The following is a 17147-nucleotide window of genomic DNA, read 5'->3' on the forward strand; positions in this document are numbered from 1 at the left end:
CACTTCTTGTGCAGGTTTCTTGCACCCAGCCCAGGAGATAGGAATATATTTTTTAAATTATACAGCTATTCCTTGACTAACTCACTAAAGCTTCCTAAAACAGACTTGGTCAACCCTGTCACATCCTCCGTGGTCAGCCACTGTGATGCACGGGGGATAAGTTCTGAAAGGTTCTGCAGACGTTTAAGACTAGGGATGGTTGCAAAGCCAGTCATATCATGTTTTTTGTTACACATACGTGTCTACCTAATATGAACTTTAATTTATGAATGAAACACATAAGTAGATTAAGAATAATGACTAATAATAAAGAGAAATTAGAAGAGTATACTGTAATAAAAGTTACTTAAAATTTACGAATTGCTTACTTCTGGAATTTTCAACTTAGTATTTTCCAAATCTGGTTGACTGCAACTGAAGTCACTGATAAGGGACACTGCTGTGCTTCCAGCCCTGCTGAGCCTCTCCCGGATTCCGTAGCCAGGACACCTTCTTGCTCTCTGGCTGTGCCCCACACGGCCCTCAAAAGAGCAATTTTTGTGCTCTTGATAGGTGACATTGTTCTTTTGAAATGCGCACTCTGCAGCCCTGCAGGTGCAGCTGGGGACGAAGGAGGAAATCACTCCACAGCCATAAGTGGGGACTGAGCTTCCTTCCTCCTCCCTGTGTGCCCCAGGACTTCGTATACAAAGCTCTTTCCCTTATCTCCAGTGCAGAGGTTTGCTAAGGCACCTGGACTCCGCGCGGGTCACCAGGGAGAAAGCAGAAAGTGCCCCAAGCCGGCCTGGTCCAGGCCAACCTCCCATCGCTGCTTGCCACTCCCCTTCTCTGAGTAAGCGCTGCTGCCTCACTTCCCCCGCTTGTCTCTGCAGCTGTGTGCTGACTTCTCTGTAATGACCTCTCAGGTTTTATGCTCTCGGTTAAAACTCCTGACTTTTTCCACCCATCTTTTTATAAATACAAATTCCCCTGCAAAAAATATAATACAGCATGTCGCTAAGTCCTGAGACAGCCGATTTCTAAATGTGAGATTAAGTCTTCCTGCTTTCTCCACTTCTGAGTGCGTACTTCCGCTGCGGTGAGAAGGCAAGCCTTTTGCAGGCCACCTGCTGTTTCTCAGGACCTCAGTCTCCCTGAGAGCACCCTCCTCCTCTCCAGCCTGCCCCAGGGCTCTGAAGCTCAGCCTGTGATTTTAAGAGTTCTTGTCTCAACTTCACTCGCCAATACTGGTTTCTCCGCCTCCTCCCCCATCTCTCTCTCTACCTTTGAGCTCTTGAAGCCTTCAGGATATAATTCCACCACCCACTTGTTCTATTTTATAAACACAACACACCTTAATTTTGACTTTCCTAGCTCAGGTACAACTTTTGGGTAAGAACCGTGTTGTTTCTGAGCTTCCACCACCGAATCAGCCCCAAGAACAATACATTTTCACATATGTCTACTGAATGATAGATTAAATGATTGATGAAACACAAATCACTTAGTGGGAAAAAGAAAGATAAGAATTTACAACAATAACCTGCTGTTGCAACCACTTGGCTAAGTAACCAGGAAGTGCTAACCTCTCGGTGAATTGCACCCTTTCCAGGACAAGATAACTGTGTTCACAGTTGGGACTGGATGCTTCCTGCACTCTTCTCTTTCATGGACGTGAACTGCATCTCTGGACAGTTGGGGCGGGGGGGGCTCACAGAAATACACTCACACAAATGCTTCTTAATGTTAAAAGTTTGTTTTCTGAATGAAAACAGAAGAAGAAGAGAAAAAGACACACAACAGCACCATTAATCCAGGGAAGTTATATTCCAAAGCTATATTTGGCCACCTTGTTCCCCAGGGCAACTAATAGCGTAGCATTAACAAATCAGATAAAGTTTTGAGGAATAACCATGCTAACTTCCATAGTGGTTGCTCTAGTTTACATCCCCACCAATAATGTAGAAGAGTTGCTTTCCGCAAAGCCTCGTCAGTGTTTGCTCTCCTATGAGGAACCCAAAGCATAAATAGATGAAAACTAATTAAAAGGCAGATAAGAGAAAACAGGGACTTGGATCTCTTGCACATGGCCGGGGGGCCAAGTATTGGAGGGAGAGGGCATAAAAAGAATTAAGATGTGCTATGTACAGGTACCGCTCCCCACTAAGAACATAATCATTATGGAATACAAACAGGCGCTAACAAAAAGAAAAATGAAACAAAGAAAATCGAGCCCACTAATCTTTTGATTTTGTTGGTTTGCATTCTGCCTTTTGGAAGGCAGCGTTTTATGAGGCTTTTTCTCAGTATTGCTGTTTGGCTATGATTTAGTGTTTGCAGCCTGTGATTGATTCACAGGAATAGAAGCTGAGAAGGGACTTTGGATTGATTATATTATTCCAGGAGAGAAAAATGCCTAGTACCAAGGATGACTGGTCTTTGACCGAAATGTTGAGTAAATATTTTAAGTTTGAACAAAATTCTAAGTTAAAAGGGAGTTTATTATAAAGTGAGATATAGTGGTTGCATTTTTGAAGATTATTGTGGAAATGATCTTTCCACAAACTTATTTTTTTTAAATAATTGGAGTGTGCCCAAGGACTGTCATTAAATATTAAGAGCTCAGAGGGAGCCATATGGTCACCTCTGAGGGACCGCAGTGTCTTGATGGTGCTCCATCTGCATCTGTAACAATTTGCTCATTACACCAAGGACACGGGAGGCTCCGAAGTGGCCTCTTTGGGAGGAGCCTCAGAGTGCGTGGCGTGGTGCCACACACGCGGCGCTGCCCCGCTTTCTCTCAGCCGAGTGCACTTGGAACCGGTGTAACTTGTTAAACATATTGCTACAGCAAGTCATAAATTTACTCAGTGTTGCATTCCTTTTTTCTTTTTGTGAAAAGGGATCGTATTTGGAAGATGACATCATCTATTTAGCAAAATAGACATGAAGAAAGCGCCGCGCCTACAAGCGTCCTATTTCAACATCATGATACTTGCGCAAAGAGTGGGGGAGTGAAGAAAGAACAAGGTGTTCACAGCTTACCTAGACTTTATTACCCTGGAATCTCAGTTTCCAAAGAGCTGTCATCTGACTGGAGGGAAGTACACTTCTAGGATGGATATACGACATCTGTTATGTACACCCACGTCTTCCATATGCTAATGCCCCTGTGGCTCGCTCTAAGGCAGCCCAGGGCCTGCCCGCACTAGACTGCCCGCATGCGCTTGAAGTTCCCACCTCTAGCACGGTTGGCAGCGTGCCTCAACCCTGTGACGGATGACAGTGATATCAATCACAGCTACCGAACTTCTTAGGAGTCCTAAGTCTCCACACTTTGTAACCTTAGCCTATAATTTTCTAACCAGCTCTCTGTTTTACTCTCAAATCTGCTGTAAATTAATTGAACCATCTTCATTTTGTAAGCTAAGTGCTCTGACTCAGAAGAACCTAGGAACTTGTCTAATTTCTCATAACTAGCAAGTGGCAAATCATGAATCTAAGCCCACATCTAACAGATTGTAAATATCGAGCTCCTTTTATTACATCATTGGAAACATAATGACCCTGGAGTACAGCCTTCCATTTTTGTTTACTTAGGCTGTTTAAAGGCACTCCATTACAAGAAGTTTCTTAGACATGAGTACGTTAAAGTATTACATTTAAAAATGTTTTTAAATTTGACATCCAAACATTCCCTGTTAATAATTAAAAGTTGGATTGGATAATAATCAGTCTACCTTAAATGAAAATCGATTGATCTGTATCTTTCAATTATTTAAATTCTTGTGTGCTTATCATTATATATATTGTACATATAACTCAAATCTGTAAGCTGCTGGTAAATTTACTGAAATTTCTCAGAGAAAAAGAGATGTATCAGATGCAGGCACTGTTTCCAGGACACTGGGATTTCAGTCACAATCGGCAAGTCCTACTAACAGAACAGTGATGTCGAAAAGGGCCACTTGGCCTCAGACTGGAAGGTCGCATGAAAGCTGGAACCTGACATCATTTACCAGAGAAACAGAGTTTGTCTCAGGGCCTTGCCCTAGTGGAGCTCAAGTGAGGACCTGGGCCTGGCAGGTGCCCTTCCCCTGGGGCTCAGCCCAAGAGCCTGCGGAGGGACAGCTGCTCCCTCGCCCACTTGCCAGAGATGAGGCTTTGCGCGAACACCTCAGACAGGTGACTTCCAAAGCCTCCTTCCTTTACAACAGTTCCACGTCCTTAAGCCAGTTTATCCAGGATTTACATCTTAACAATCCTTAAATAACAGGAGCCACCTGTCCAACCGTTTCGTTCGCTGATTCTAAGGAAAGCCATTGTGCGAATCTAGGCAGGTTGGGGAACACCACGACGCGGACCTTCTCTGCCTTTTCCCTGCCACCCACGCACTCGTGCTCACCTTAGTAGTCTATGTAACATGCATTAGTGTCACACGATCTGGTAGAAGTCTGTCCACCTTACTGCTCTTCCCGTGGACTTGGCGAGTGTCTCTCTGCTCCTTGTTTCGTTTCTTTCCGATTCCCCCTTTCTTGTCTCCTTATTTCCGCTCACATTGGATTGACTTCGCTCTTCCTCCTGTAGTTTTATGAAGTGGAAACTGTTTGGTCTCTCTCTCCTTTTCTTCTGGCTGGACCTCTCCACCCCTGTACCAGAGCTGGCACCAGTCGGTATGCGCCCCCCCCTGCTGGCAGGAACGGGAGCCCCTGGTCTCTTCCCCGGACCCTATGTTGGAAGGCAGCTTCACTCTGAAGCAGCTGGGGCCAGGGCAATGCAAGCACAGGGATCTCAAGGTCCCTAGGAACAGGGAAAGACTCTCCTATGTGCGGGGTGTTGGAGTAGGAGCCTCAAAGTCCCTGCTGTAGCAGTACTGAGGCTCTGAACGTCTGTCCTTGGCATCTGCCCTGGGGGCCACTATCTTCCTGACCACCCCCTCCTGAAGCAAATTGCACGGCAGCATCCACAAGGTAAGGTGTGGGCTGCAAGATGGGCTGTCCCAGCGCTCTGATGTTTGCTGTTCTTACTGAGATTTGGTAACTTTTCTCAGACACATGCATCTCCATTGGCACTGACCCTTATGTCAATTTCTGACAGTTGTAATAGATTTAATTTTGTAACTGTCTCTTGCTAAGTGCTTGTTTGATAACTTCTCAAAGAGCTAATGCATCAATAGCTCCTTTGAGGATGCTTAAGAGATGTCTTAAGTTGTGTCTTGGTTACTTTTCTCTTGTTGCTGAGACAAAATATCCAACACCCAAAATGAAGGAAGGAAAGGTTTATTTAGCTTACAGTTTGTGGAGGTTTCAGTCCATACTTGGCTGGCTCCAAGGCAGAAGGTAGCAAAGCAACACGAGCAAAGGGGGCAATGGCAGCCGAACAGCAAACAGCCAGAGCAAATCGGAGGAATGGCGGCAAGCAGCTTCTCTCCCTGCCTTACTTTGTAAACGGGCTACCCCCACCTAAGGGTCATGTAGCTCTCACATAATCTCCATGCCCTCCTCTTCCACAGGCTCAGGATGTATACAAAGTAAGCACCCTGGCTTCCTGCTGAGTCACTTAGTCAGACCTCTAGTCTCCCCAAGTTGACACAATATATCAGCCATAACAAGTTGTTAAAACAATCATGACTTTTTTAGGAGCAGGGAAATAAAGCAAATCAAGGAATTTTGCTAAGCCCAGTTTGCTTCCCTGAAATTGTATGAGTGTCACATGAAGACAAAACTAAGCACATTAAATCACTTGAATACCTACCTCTTGGTATTGCCCCTGGGAATCAGCACTCTTGTTCCTGAGACACCAGCCCTGCGACCTCAGGTCTGATGAGGAGGAGACATTTGCAGAAAGGACACAGTCCTGATTCAGCCTACTCCAAACTCTTCTTCAGTAAGTTCTTTTGTGAGTCAGGATAAATTCAGAAAAGCTGAACTGAATTAGAAAAATGACCTACCATGAAAGGGGGAACTGAAGCCTCTGGAATAAATTCATCTTTCAGTACTGAGAGGTCAACACCCAAGGTCACCATGAGGAGAGAAAGCTGTGGGGAAGTGTGGCTGAGATGCCTCTGGACACTGTCCTGATTCTCAGCGAGGTGGCCCAGCCAGGACCCAGCAGGGAAGAGCACACTGCCGAAGTACAGGCTGTGACCCGCTGCGCGGTAGAACAGCACACAGCTGGCTGGTCATCCTGCAAGTGCAGTTCCCCAGCAGCTTGAGCATGGTGTGGGCTGAGGAAACAGCTTTTTCTGGGAGCTCTCAGTGTAGACAGAGCTACCTCCCATCTCTCCGTTGTAAGTGGGCACACAGGATTCTCGAGTAATTCAAATGCAGAGGTAGGTAAGGGAGTGCAGAATGAGATACTGACCTTTTAGAGCAACAGGGGGCCTTTGACCCATGGGAATGTACATACAAACAATGTGCACACAAACTGGCCCTGGAGGTGGACCCAGGTCAGCTGCAGGCCACACACGTTACGGTTTGTATCTGAATGTCCACGCAGAGCCTCCTGCACTCAAAGGCAGGGCTTTTGAAGGACAGGTGGCTCATGAGGGTATCATGACTAACTGTGATCTTGGGATACGGGGCTTGGCCGGAAGAAGCGGGTCCCTGGAAGTTTGACCTGGAAGGGTTTATCTCCCTTCCTGCCTCCTCGCTTCTCTCCCTCTGTTTCCTGGCTGCCAAGAGGTGAGCAGCTGTCCTCTGCTCTGCCCCTTTCACCATGCCGTGCTGCTTTAGAGCCAGCTGATCGTGGGCTGAAACCTCCACAACTGTGAGCCAAAATAAATGTCTTCTCCTTTCAGCTGTGACTCAGCAGTGAGGAATTGGCTAAAACAACCCAGCGTATCCAAGAAAGAATATTAAATATCTGTCCATTTAATCCATCAATCTCTGTGTACACATGCAAGTGACCTTAAAGTATATAATTAGTTCCTCCTTGTTCTAGATAACTTACGGGTGTACTTCAGCACATAATATCAAACAAAGGGCAATTGACAGGTTTGAACACATTTGAGCAACGGTGTGAACTTAATTTTACCAGGAACACAAGTCCGAATAGGAGGCTCATGAAATCTCAAGGAGTAAATGGAACTTTAAAATATTCTTTGATTACTGAAAGCAATTTAGAGAATAATTAATAATTAATGTACAGTAACTGTTGACCTCCACTGAACAATAAGCAAGCTGTAATGTTTTTGGTTTAGTTAAACTTTTAAAATCTTGAGATGATGTCGATTCACAGGCGCTTGGAGAAAAGAACAATGCAGAACAATCCCATGTAACTTTGACCAAGTTATTCAAAAATAACATCTGACAAACTATGGTGCAACAAGAGGAGGAGGATATTGGCACTGATGCAATCAAAGCACAGAGCTATTTCCATTAGTGCTGGGATCCCTCCTGAGGCACTTTCAGAGCCATATTTCCTTCATTCCTGACCCTCTTCCTCGTATCCATTGGCAACCAGGAACCCATTCTTCACAATGTAATCATTGCAAGAACTCTATGGAAATGGAATCATACAAGATGCAACCTTTCTGAGACTGGTTTATTATTTTCTCACTGAACAACCCAGAGACTTTTCCAAGGTATTTAAATGGTTCATTCTCTTAGCTGTGTAGTGTTCCACAGCATGGATTTGCTACTGTCTGCTTAATCGTTTACAGGGGAAGCACCTCTACTTTTTGGCTTTAAATGATAAATCTGCCACTCGTCTTTGTATATAGATTTTTGAGGGACCACAGATTTTAAAACTTTCATTGGTTTAAACGTACAAAAGTGCAATTGTTGGGTTATGTAATACCTTTGTGTTTAGATGTTTTAGGGACCTGCTAAACTGTTTTCCAAAGTGGCTATGACATTTTGCTGCATACTCATCTCCATTCCATGTTGTGACTATTTTCATTTTTATCTGAATTATTCTGATAGGTGTGCTGTGCTATCTCAGTCGGTTTTGATTTGCATTTCCCTACTGGCTAATGATGTTAAACACCTTTTCATGTGCTGATTTGACACCGAATATTTTATTCTGTGAAATGGTTATCTTTTTGCCCATATGTCAGTCTTCTCCCATTAATTTCACACACACACACACACACACACACACACACACACACACACACACCCAGGTTTTCCATTGTCCTATGGGGACGGAGTAGACAAATGTGCATCTCTTTCATCATTGCAGAAGTCATAGTGTCATTACCCCTTTCTACAAGTGACTTAACACAGTATCATTGATCAGCACCAGTGACTTGCTAGCACAAGAAGAGAGTGAAGCACTGAGGAAGAGCTGGTAACAGGACTGATGTGGCTCACTGCAAGGTACGACAGTGAGTGGCATAGGGCTGAGGCCTCCCGTGCTGGTGCAGTGCAAGGCAGCTGGTGGGAAACCAGTCTGACAATAAGGCCAGGGGATTTTGAGAGACAAGATTTTGTTCCCAGAAAGACCTTCCTGGGGTTGAGGGAGGGCTTCACAGGTGAGCAATGTTGAATGAGACTAGGTTTGGTGCAGAGACCAGGAAGCCTGGTACTCACGGGGACAGGGCGAGCAGGAGCCCACATGCTTAAGGGAGTGGACTTGGCACTTCTGCAATCGACATCAAGACTGGAACTCCCCCAAGAGGAGGTAACCCTTAATTCTGAGAAACTCTCAAAACACTTCCTAGAAGAAAGCAGCATTTGGCAATAAATGACTTTTCAGAATGCACCTGTATGAGAAATCAGGAGCCATTTCTTTGTTACTGAGTAATATTTATTTTATGAACTAAGATAGAGAAGTAATTTTGTGAATATCACAAGATAAATTTCATGTTGCAGTCTTTACCTGACTGTAGATGAGACACATGCACTTGCCCTAGTCGTCTGCTACAGATGAAAATGTATATGTTTTGCATGCACTTATGGAAGATAAGGTTTCTGTGGAAGGAAATGATTCTCATTTCATGAGAGTCACAGTTTTGGATTTTCAAGCTGACTGGCCATTGATTGAATTTAACATGATCCAGCTGTCATTCTATATCAAGTCTAAAATAAAATTGTGGTGGAAATCTTCTGCCTACTTTTTTATTATAAACAAAAAGATACTTGATATAAAGAATCCTTGATATTCTGACCACTGTGACAGGCATATGTTCTTTCAAACCTTTGTTTCAAGCAAATGCACTTAACATTCCCAGTTGTTGGTAGAAACCTCACAAGTGTCAAACATTTGTCAGAAGGAGAAACAGTAAAAGGCTGGAGTAATTTTTATGACTTTTCCTCTGTTTGGGTCTAAATGTTTAATCTCGGTGTTAATGCTGGTCTACAGTTACCTCTGAAGATTGTGGTAACATTCCTCCCTGTATCAGGAGCGCTTGTAACTGTTGGTGGCAGGAGCCCAGGATGGGGACTGCAGCAGGAGCTTACCCCTGCAGACACTTCTTCAGTGCATTGTCACCCGAGGACATTTCAGGTGACAGCAACTGCACACTGGCCCCACTCCAGTGTCTTTGTTGTGCAAACTCATATAAGCCAGTTGTCCTCACATATAGTACTCACGTCTACATCTGCACAGTCGCTGGTGGATTGCTGTATTGATCAGCCTTCCCATCACTGGGACACAACACTGAACACCTACAGTTGAAAGGAGAGGCTGGATTTGGCTCACGACTTCAAAGCACTCAGTCCACTTCCAGATGGCTTCAAGGCGGGAACACTGGCAGCCAGGAAGTACAGCAGTGAAACAGATCGAGAGAAGGGACAAGATACTACATATAATACCAGAGGGCACGCCTCTGCAACCACCTGGGCACACACAGGAGTGTGCTTTACTAATCCCTTACCCAGCTCCAAAACCAGATCAGTTGAAATTAAGCTTAACTGTCTCAATTACTAAACAATGCATTGAGAATGTTCTCTGTCAGACAAAGGACCAACTGGGAGAATTTTAAGTGGAAGGCTGCCAGGCACGTGGGTGTTAGCGTGAAGCATTGTTTTCAAACTCCCATATACTTTGTATGGAGGTGTATGGAGCATTTCATAGGACCATGAGGACTTGACCAAATTCAAAGATCAGCTTTTCATCTTCTTCCTCCTCCTTGTCCTGAATCATTCTTTTCCACACTACTTTACAGTGGGGCAGGTAGGGCTTTCAGTAGCAATGGGCCCATAGGACAGAAGAAAGACACTCTACCCCAAATCTCAAGGCCACACATTGGCTTTCAAGTGACTCAAATCCAAGTTCCCAGCATCCACAATCAGAATATCTCAACACATCTACTCTGTAGGGTTCGAATGTCCCTGACAAGTTAAATGAGACAGTTAACCACAGCATATGTTGCTCTTCTCTGATGTTGGGTTGGGGAGCCTCAGGATGGGAGTGGGGCCATCTCTGTTTTGGGATTTACTATTCTTCCCACAACTTTAACTGCATGTGTGGTTACTAACAGAGATGCCCATGAGAACAAGGCAACACAATTACTGAAACTTGGCTAGAAGTGCCACAATTATAAAGCTGATTTGGATTACACATTTGGGAAAAACTTCTTGTGATTTTTGGGGGGTCAGATACAGCTTGTGTTACTCTATTAGGTATGAAAACATTTTATCAAGTTGTATCAAAAAGTATTATTTCCAGATGGGCTTAATCTTGAATTCATCTTATAAAATGTGTGTTGTTATACTGGCACTTAACCAAGAATAAAAAATTATTCAAACCACCACCCTGATTAGATATTGCTGTCTATACATTTCTTTCTTCATTGAAAGCATGGAAAATTTGAGAATGCACCTCGTTTGAAGCTGTATTCATAAAAAAGGACCTCTTTGTCCTTGAAATTTAACAAGTCCATCTTAACCACCTCCTCCTTCTTGTGATTTTCAGGGGGGGTCAATACTCCACACCCATAATTTAAAGGAGGAGAGTGTTAGTTTCCCTCATGGTTAGAGTCTATTGTCTGCTGTGCCCAGTGCAGAGGGGCCTGGAGGAGGAAAGGCTGCTCACATCATGGTGTCCAGGAAGCAGAGAGAGCTGGGGAGGGTTGCAAAGGGCAACACACCCTTTCAGGCCACGCCCACAGTGACCTCCTCCTTTGACCAGACCCCGCCTCCTAATAGCAGGTCAACTGTAAAACCCCCCAGTCCAATCACCTTCCAGGAGCCCTGTGGATGAACACTTGAAACATTTGGGGGATATTCTTGATCTAAACCATTACCAAACCCTAAATATATTTTCACGTTTCAATTATACACAAATACCAATTCCTTGAGCCTTTTAATCAGAACACATATAAAAATAAAATTTGAATTTCCATGTGTACTTTCAGATGAGCTCTGTAGGATGATCTGTAAGAAATTTTTAATTACAAATATATTTTATATTCATAAAAATAGTAAGAAATGGTTAATGAATTTGTTCCAGGAGTCAAGGATATTAATCTTTATAGTGTCAAAGAGCATTTATCCAGTATGTACTTTTCAGAGGGTATCAAGTCAAAACAGTGTCTGAGGGGTGCTGGATGCATAGTTTAGTGGTACAGCATGTGTTTAGTGTGTATAATGGGCTTCATCCTCACCGCTCTCCCTCTCTTATTCACACACACACATATACACACACAAGGTTGTATCTGGATTCTGTTAGATAAATTTCAATGTAGTGAGATAGTTTACCCTTAAATATCACTATTACAATATACTAGAGCTGTTTAAATCCCAAAATCATTTTGAAGCCAACATCAAGTGCTGTGCGTAGCATTCAGATGCTCTGGGAAGTCTGTAAGCAAAGCCACCAGGTGACTTCCTCTCCCCTCCCCTACACACTCCGGAAGTTATAGCTTCCTTGGCTCTAACTTGGAGGGACTTGGAGCTAAGACACTTTCAAGCTAAAAAGAGTTCTAAAGAGAAAGTATTCTTGCATTACGGACAGCATGGGAGGTCTTCTCCAGTCCTACCTCAGTGGTACCAAGTGTATGCCGTGTGTAGTCTCAGAGGATTCCTCCAAATGCACAGTACCCTATAACACAGCACAATGGGTATGCAGCAAAGGACGGTGAAAAAAAAATAAGTCTGTGAAAGGTTACTAAAGGAACAGGAAAAACTTCTACATCTAACTGCCTCCCACTCTTCCTGAAAGCTCAGTGTTTTTGTTTGTTTGTTATGTCCTCTTTCACAGGTGTTTGATTTGTCTGCTGCCCTACTCTTCCCTGAACTGTATCATTTCTGCATGCTATTCTTATCCTCAGTTACTCACTGAACGAACCCATAAACTATTACTGACCCAGTATACAAGGGCGAGCAAAGAATACAGTGAATATTCAAGGGTTCTTTTTAAAAAATGTATTACAGAAAAGGCGCAGTGCCGTTAATCACCTCAAAACACTCTGCCAGCTTTCATCCCAGGTAGCCCATCAGTCTTGCCATTTCTGGAGCAGACCTGGAAGTCCTCTTTTACAAGTGTCTTTAGGAGGTAGGGTCAAAGGTATGGTGAATGCTGCTGCCTAGAGCCATCCCACTGAAAGGTAGGGTGGGAAAATATTATACTGCATCAACTTTCTCACCAGAACTGGCACCATGTGACTTCTGGCTCTGACACATATTCTACATAATCATGAAAGCTAAATATTTTGAACCAATTGAGAGCATCAAGGCAGCTACCACAGCACAACTAAATGCACTCATAAAATGTAAAACAAGATAGTGAGTGTGAACCCCTGGACACTGGAAGCAGGGTTTTTTAATTTTTAAATTTTATTAGTGCGTGCTTGCAGTACATAATAATCACATTCATTGTAGGGACTTGGTACACGTACATGTCACACATTAATTCTTACTTCCTCTTCCCTTCCTATGTCTCCATCCTCCTTCCATGTCCTGGTCTCCTTCCCACTACCAAAAGATCTAGCTCCCTATTTTCTATTGTCCTTCCTTTATTTTACTGTTTATTTAGGTTCTTAAAGAGAATTTCTGGAACTAGGAAGCCCAAAAATAGGTCCTGACTCCTTTTTCTACCACATAAGTGGCCAATATGCAAAAAGCCATGGTTTGGCTTCATACAAGGACACATATCCATCTCAGCTCAGGAAAGGGAGAGTGGAGGTTGTGTGGACACTGCATGTGGGTTGAATGGTCCCACAGTGACCATGTTTTAAGTTGTGACTTGTAGTCCTTGTACTAGAGCCCTCACTTGGATTAAAGAGCTCTAGAGTTGAAGTCAGTAGCTTAGACCTTACCCAATCTGGCTGGCATCTTCATAGAAATGTAGACATAGAGATACACACAAAGGGAAGACTGGGAAGGGACATGGAAACCAGATGGCCCCCTGCAAGCTTGCAAGAGTCCAGGAGCCAAGGCTTCCCTTGAAGCTTCAGGGAGCCCAGAAGGAGCCCACTCTGCTGACCGCCAGCTCCCGTGCTGGGACAGTAAGTCCTGTTCTGAGAACCATCTACACTGCGTGATGCTTCATCATGGCTGTCCTGGAAACCTACCACAGACCCTCAGGGGCCACACTGAGCTCCCAGCTCAGGATCAGCTGCTCCTGAATGCATTCGAGTCCTTTCCTTCTAGAATGGGGTCACGCCAAAATGGAACTAATATTCCCAACTTTCAGCTAAAGGACAGTTTGCCAGTTTCAAGGTCACAGTTATTAAACATTTGTAGAGTGATCCTATTTTTTAAATGTATCAGTTATACCACATGACAGCAAAAATTAATATATTGATGTGTAGTAACTTAGAATCTTGAGTGAATAAATCTGGTTGAAACAATAGCTATTGGACATCAGCTATTTCTCTTCAGCCAGAGCTCTGAGGAATTAGCTAGTGGTCGTTTCACATTGGCTTCCTTGAACATATGGCGTATTTATGATGTCTTCCTAGAGGTTTGCCCTCCTCCCTCTGTAATGAAGTACATTGGCTTGATTTCCAGCAATATCTTTAAGTAGGGCATTAAGAAAAACATTCATTGGAAGCAGGGGTCAATGCTGGGCCTTCCCCCTTCCAGCTAAATTAGAAAGAAGAACAGTTCTAAAATTTATCTCATATGTCATGACATTTTCTTTTAACATATTCAGTACACTTTTTAAAATTACAGTAACCAGTGCAAACGTAATATATTATGCCCAGCATATACTTGACATTTTAGAATTATATACTGGTTGCTTAATTTCCTTACTTTATGTTTAGGAGTGAAACAATTCATTTTTCTAAGGAAAAACCCAGAGATTTTCTTTATAACTGCTAGTGAGACAGGCAGCATTTCCCTGACCCCATTCATGATGTGAATGTCCGCTAGATTTCAGAAGTAGCCTGAGATACGATATCATCGGTATGTCGCTTTTGAAGTTCCTGTTCTGGCATTTCTGGTACTGTGTCCATATTTTGCAATCACCACCTGTATCTAAGTGCCTAGGCTGTGCCATCAATGGACTTCTGTCCAGTTGGAGAGGCCACTACATGCCCACATGCTTTGTCAAGCGTGCTGCTCTCTGCTACGCTTTGGACAGAAGTGCAAGGGAGAGGGGTTTGGAAGTGGTACTATATTTAGCCATGCCAGTCCATTTCTAGGTAATTTAGGTGACTCACTGAAGACTCAGCATTAATAGTTACCATAGGAATTTGATTGGGAGAATCTATGAAATATAAAGCAGGGGCAAGTCAGCAGGTAAATCTGGATTTTTAAATTTGTAACAATTAAGGCTGTGCTACATTTTGCAGAAGGTTGGCTGAGGTAGGAAGAAACGGGGTGTGTGTTCTTCACAGGCCCAGTCATGTCCACCAGGCGGAAGGCGAAGGTGGCTCAATCTGGTGGATCAGCATGCATCTATTCAGTAGTAAGAGGCATCAAAGAACATGGAGAAGCAGGTGCCACAGGTAACAACAGAAAGAGCCACAGAGCTCTGAGAGTTTGATTGTCACCAAGTATGATGGCAAAGCTTGATAGAGATGACAGGTACTGAGAGCCAGGCTCCAGGAGTGCTGAGAAGGGCACTCACCAAGGCAAGGTTTCTCCTAATGCAAGACACAGAGATGGAGGACTTGTACGCTACTTCAAGTGTGCAAGTCCTGTGATGCTCTATGGCACCCCAGAAAGAAAATTGGTGACAATGAGATCCACACTGAAGTCACCTCAGAAAGCCAAGAACACCGCAATCCAACTGTGCCTCAAGAGTCAAAAATAGGATTCCTGGATTTTCACTAAAACAATATAAAAAGTGTCATGGTAAGGAGCAGGTCAGGTTTCCAAGCTGATCTGAACATGGCTGGAGGGAGCCAGGAGGAGCAGAGTTTTCCTGGTGGTCAGGGGTCGCCCCTTTGAGGATACAGCTTGCCTGCTCGTCTGATCCTCCCATGGTGCCAAAGAAAGGAGCCCTTGGGCTTTTCACCGTCTTTGACAGGCAGGGGCAAGAGGGAAAGGTTAGCATGGGCCTTGGACCTGAGCAGTTGAGCAGTGCAAATTAAGCCAGACTATGACAACCTATGTTAAAGTGAGTCCTGACAGTAGTGTTTCTTGAGATAACTGATGACGTCCTGCAGTTATTAAAGCCCAGTTGGAAGTCTTCATTCCAAAATATCTCTACAATTTGGACCAGATGTTTCCAATAGAGTCCAGGACTTGGAAAGCTTTCTGTGCACTGTCAAACTCAGTATCAAGTCCAGCCATCAGGGAGCCACATGGACGCAGTGCGTGTCAGAAAGCTTGAGAGCCGTGAGGAGTGGAGTAGAGTTCAGTTACAGCACAAAACATGTCAGTTCCTTCTCAGAGGAGTAACTCCAAGACTAATTGGAGGGCGATAACGACCATATTCTAAAATGAAATAACAGTAACTTATTGTGATGGGCAGAGATGCTCTGGAAGACACCCAGCATTTTCACCTTTCAGGAAGAGTGCCAGGAGACAAAGTAAACAAAGAAACAAATGCAAATCTGGAAGGTAACCGTGACGGTGGCCATGCAAACCATCACAGTAGACTTTCATTGTGAGCAAAATACAAGCAATGCAATGGCCAGGGAAGATTGCCAAACAAGGTCCCTCCATGAGTACAAGCACTCTTCTTCCACGGCAACAGGAGGGGAGACAAACACCAGAGGAAATCAGCCCAACTCCCCAGCTCATCCCCAGAGGGCGCCAATTCTGGTCTCATGCAAGTGAGCAATGCATAAATTTAAAGGTGCATAAATAGTAGAAAAGATATTTGAAGAAAATAATATTCCAAATGCCAATTAGCTCATTCGGTATGGTTCAGATAAATAAAATATCTACAATAAAACTTATATCTTGTGTAAAACAAAGTGCCTATTGTAGCCTCAGCTAAATGACCCAAGATGTTGAAAATATCACTGGGAATATTCTCAGAGGTTGGTTGGGATGAAAAGAGGACTGAAGAATATGTCTGAAATGGACAGAAATGGGATTTTGCGTGTGTATCTCAGTGTATAATAAATGTAATAATTATGTATGTTTTACAGTATTTTTACACCTTTAGCCACACATGGCCTTCAATAATTTTCAAACTAAACTTTTTGTGTTGTTGCCAAAACAGCCTGTCCGTTCTTCTACACTCTGTGGGACCCACAGTGGTCAAGAATCTGTCTTTCGACTCTTAGTTCCAGGGCTCTGCTTGTAGACATGTTGAAAAATTAGACCATGCTTCAGGTCCAACAAAAATGTCAGAATCATGGTATAAGTCCAACAAATTTATGCAGAGTTTAAAAACTAGAAGCAACAAGAAGCAACAATGTGCAGTATTTTGTTTTTAGCTATAGCTTCAAATTATTATTTTCCCAGATTTTTGTCAATGAACTCAAAATAATTTTAGTAAGCCTGTTTCTGAACATTTATAAATTCGTTCAGTGGACACCGAGGCATTCTCTACTGCCCTTTTATGTATAACTTCCAATGATATGAATTTATTTTAGGTGCTGATTGATTTATTAGATCTTTGTGCAGGACACAGAAAATCAATACAAGAAAAATGCATGCAAAATATAAGTGGCCACCAAAGATTTTAACTATGTCTAAAGCTATTATATTCATTCCAGGCTCCAATAGACTTTGTCCTTAGTACAGCGCTTAATGAAATGGAGGAAAATGAAACCATAGAACATAGTTTAACAAAGAAAGCTCTTTAAAGAGTGAGAAGGGTCAAAGGGGAACCATATGAACATGTGGAACAGACATGTTTATTTTTTAATTAAT

The 17147-nt window shown here is 43.3% G+C and overlaps 1 long non-coding RNA gene across 3 annotated transcripts in view; it reads right to left on the reverse strand.

The window, feature by feature from the left end:
- LOC102013630 overlaps positions 1-6302 on the reverse strand; it is a 37951-nt gene extending 31649 nt beyond the window's left edge. For all 3 annotated transcript variants that reach the window (XR_001231542.1, XR_264290.2, XR_264291.1), the window contains exons 1-2: positions 5734-6302; positions 4385-4560 (exon numbers count right to left, since the gene is read on the reverse strand). This is a non-coding gene — a long non-coding RNA (uncharacterized LOC102013630). The remainder of the gene's footprint in view (positions 1-4384; positions 4561-5733) is intronic.
- Between the last annotated feature and the right edge of the window lie 10845 nt (positions 6303-17147).

The sequence above is a fragment of the Chinchilla lanigera genome, unplaced genomic scaffold (assembly GCF_000276665.1).
Source record: "Chinchilla lanigera isolate Chin_1 unplaced genomic scaffold, ChiLan1.0 scaffold00103, whole genome shotgun sequence".
Taxonomy (NCBI): domain Eukaryota; kingdom Metazoa; phylum Chordata; class Mammalia; order Rodentia; family Chinchillidae; genus Chinchilla; species Chinchilla lanigera.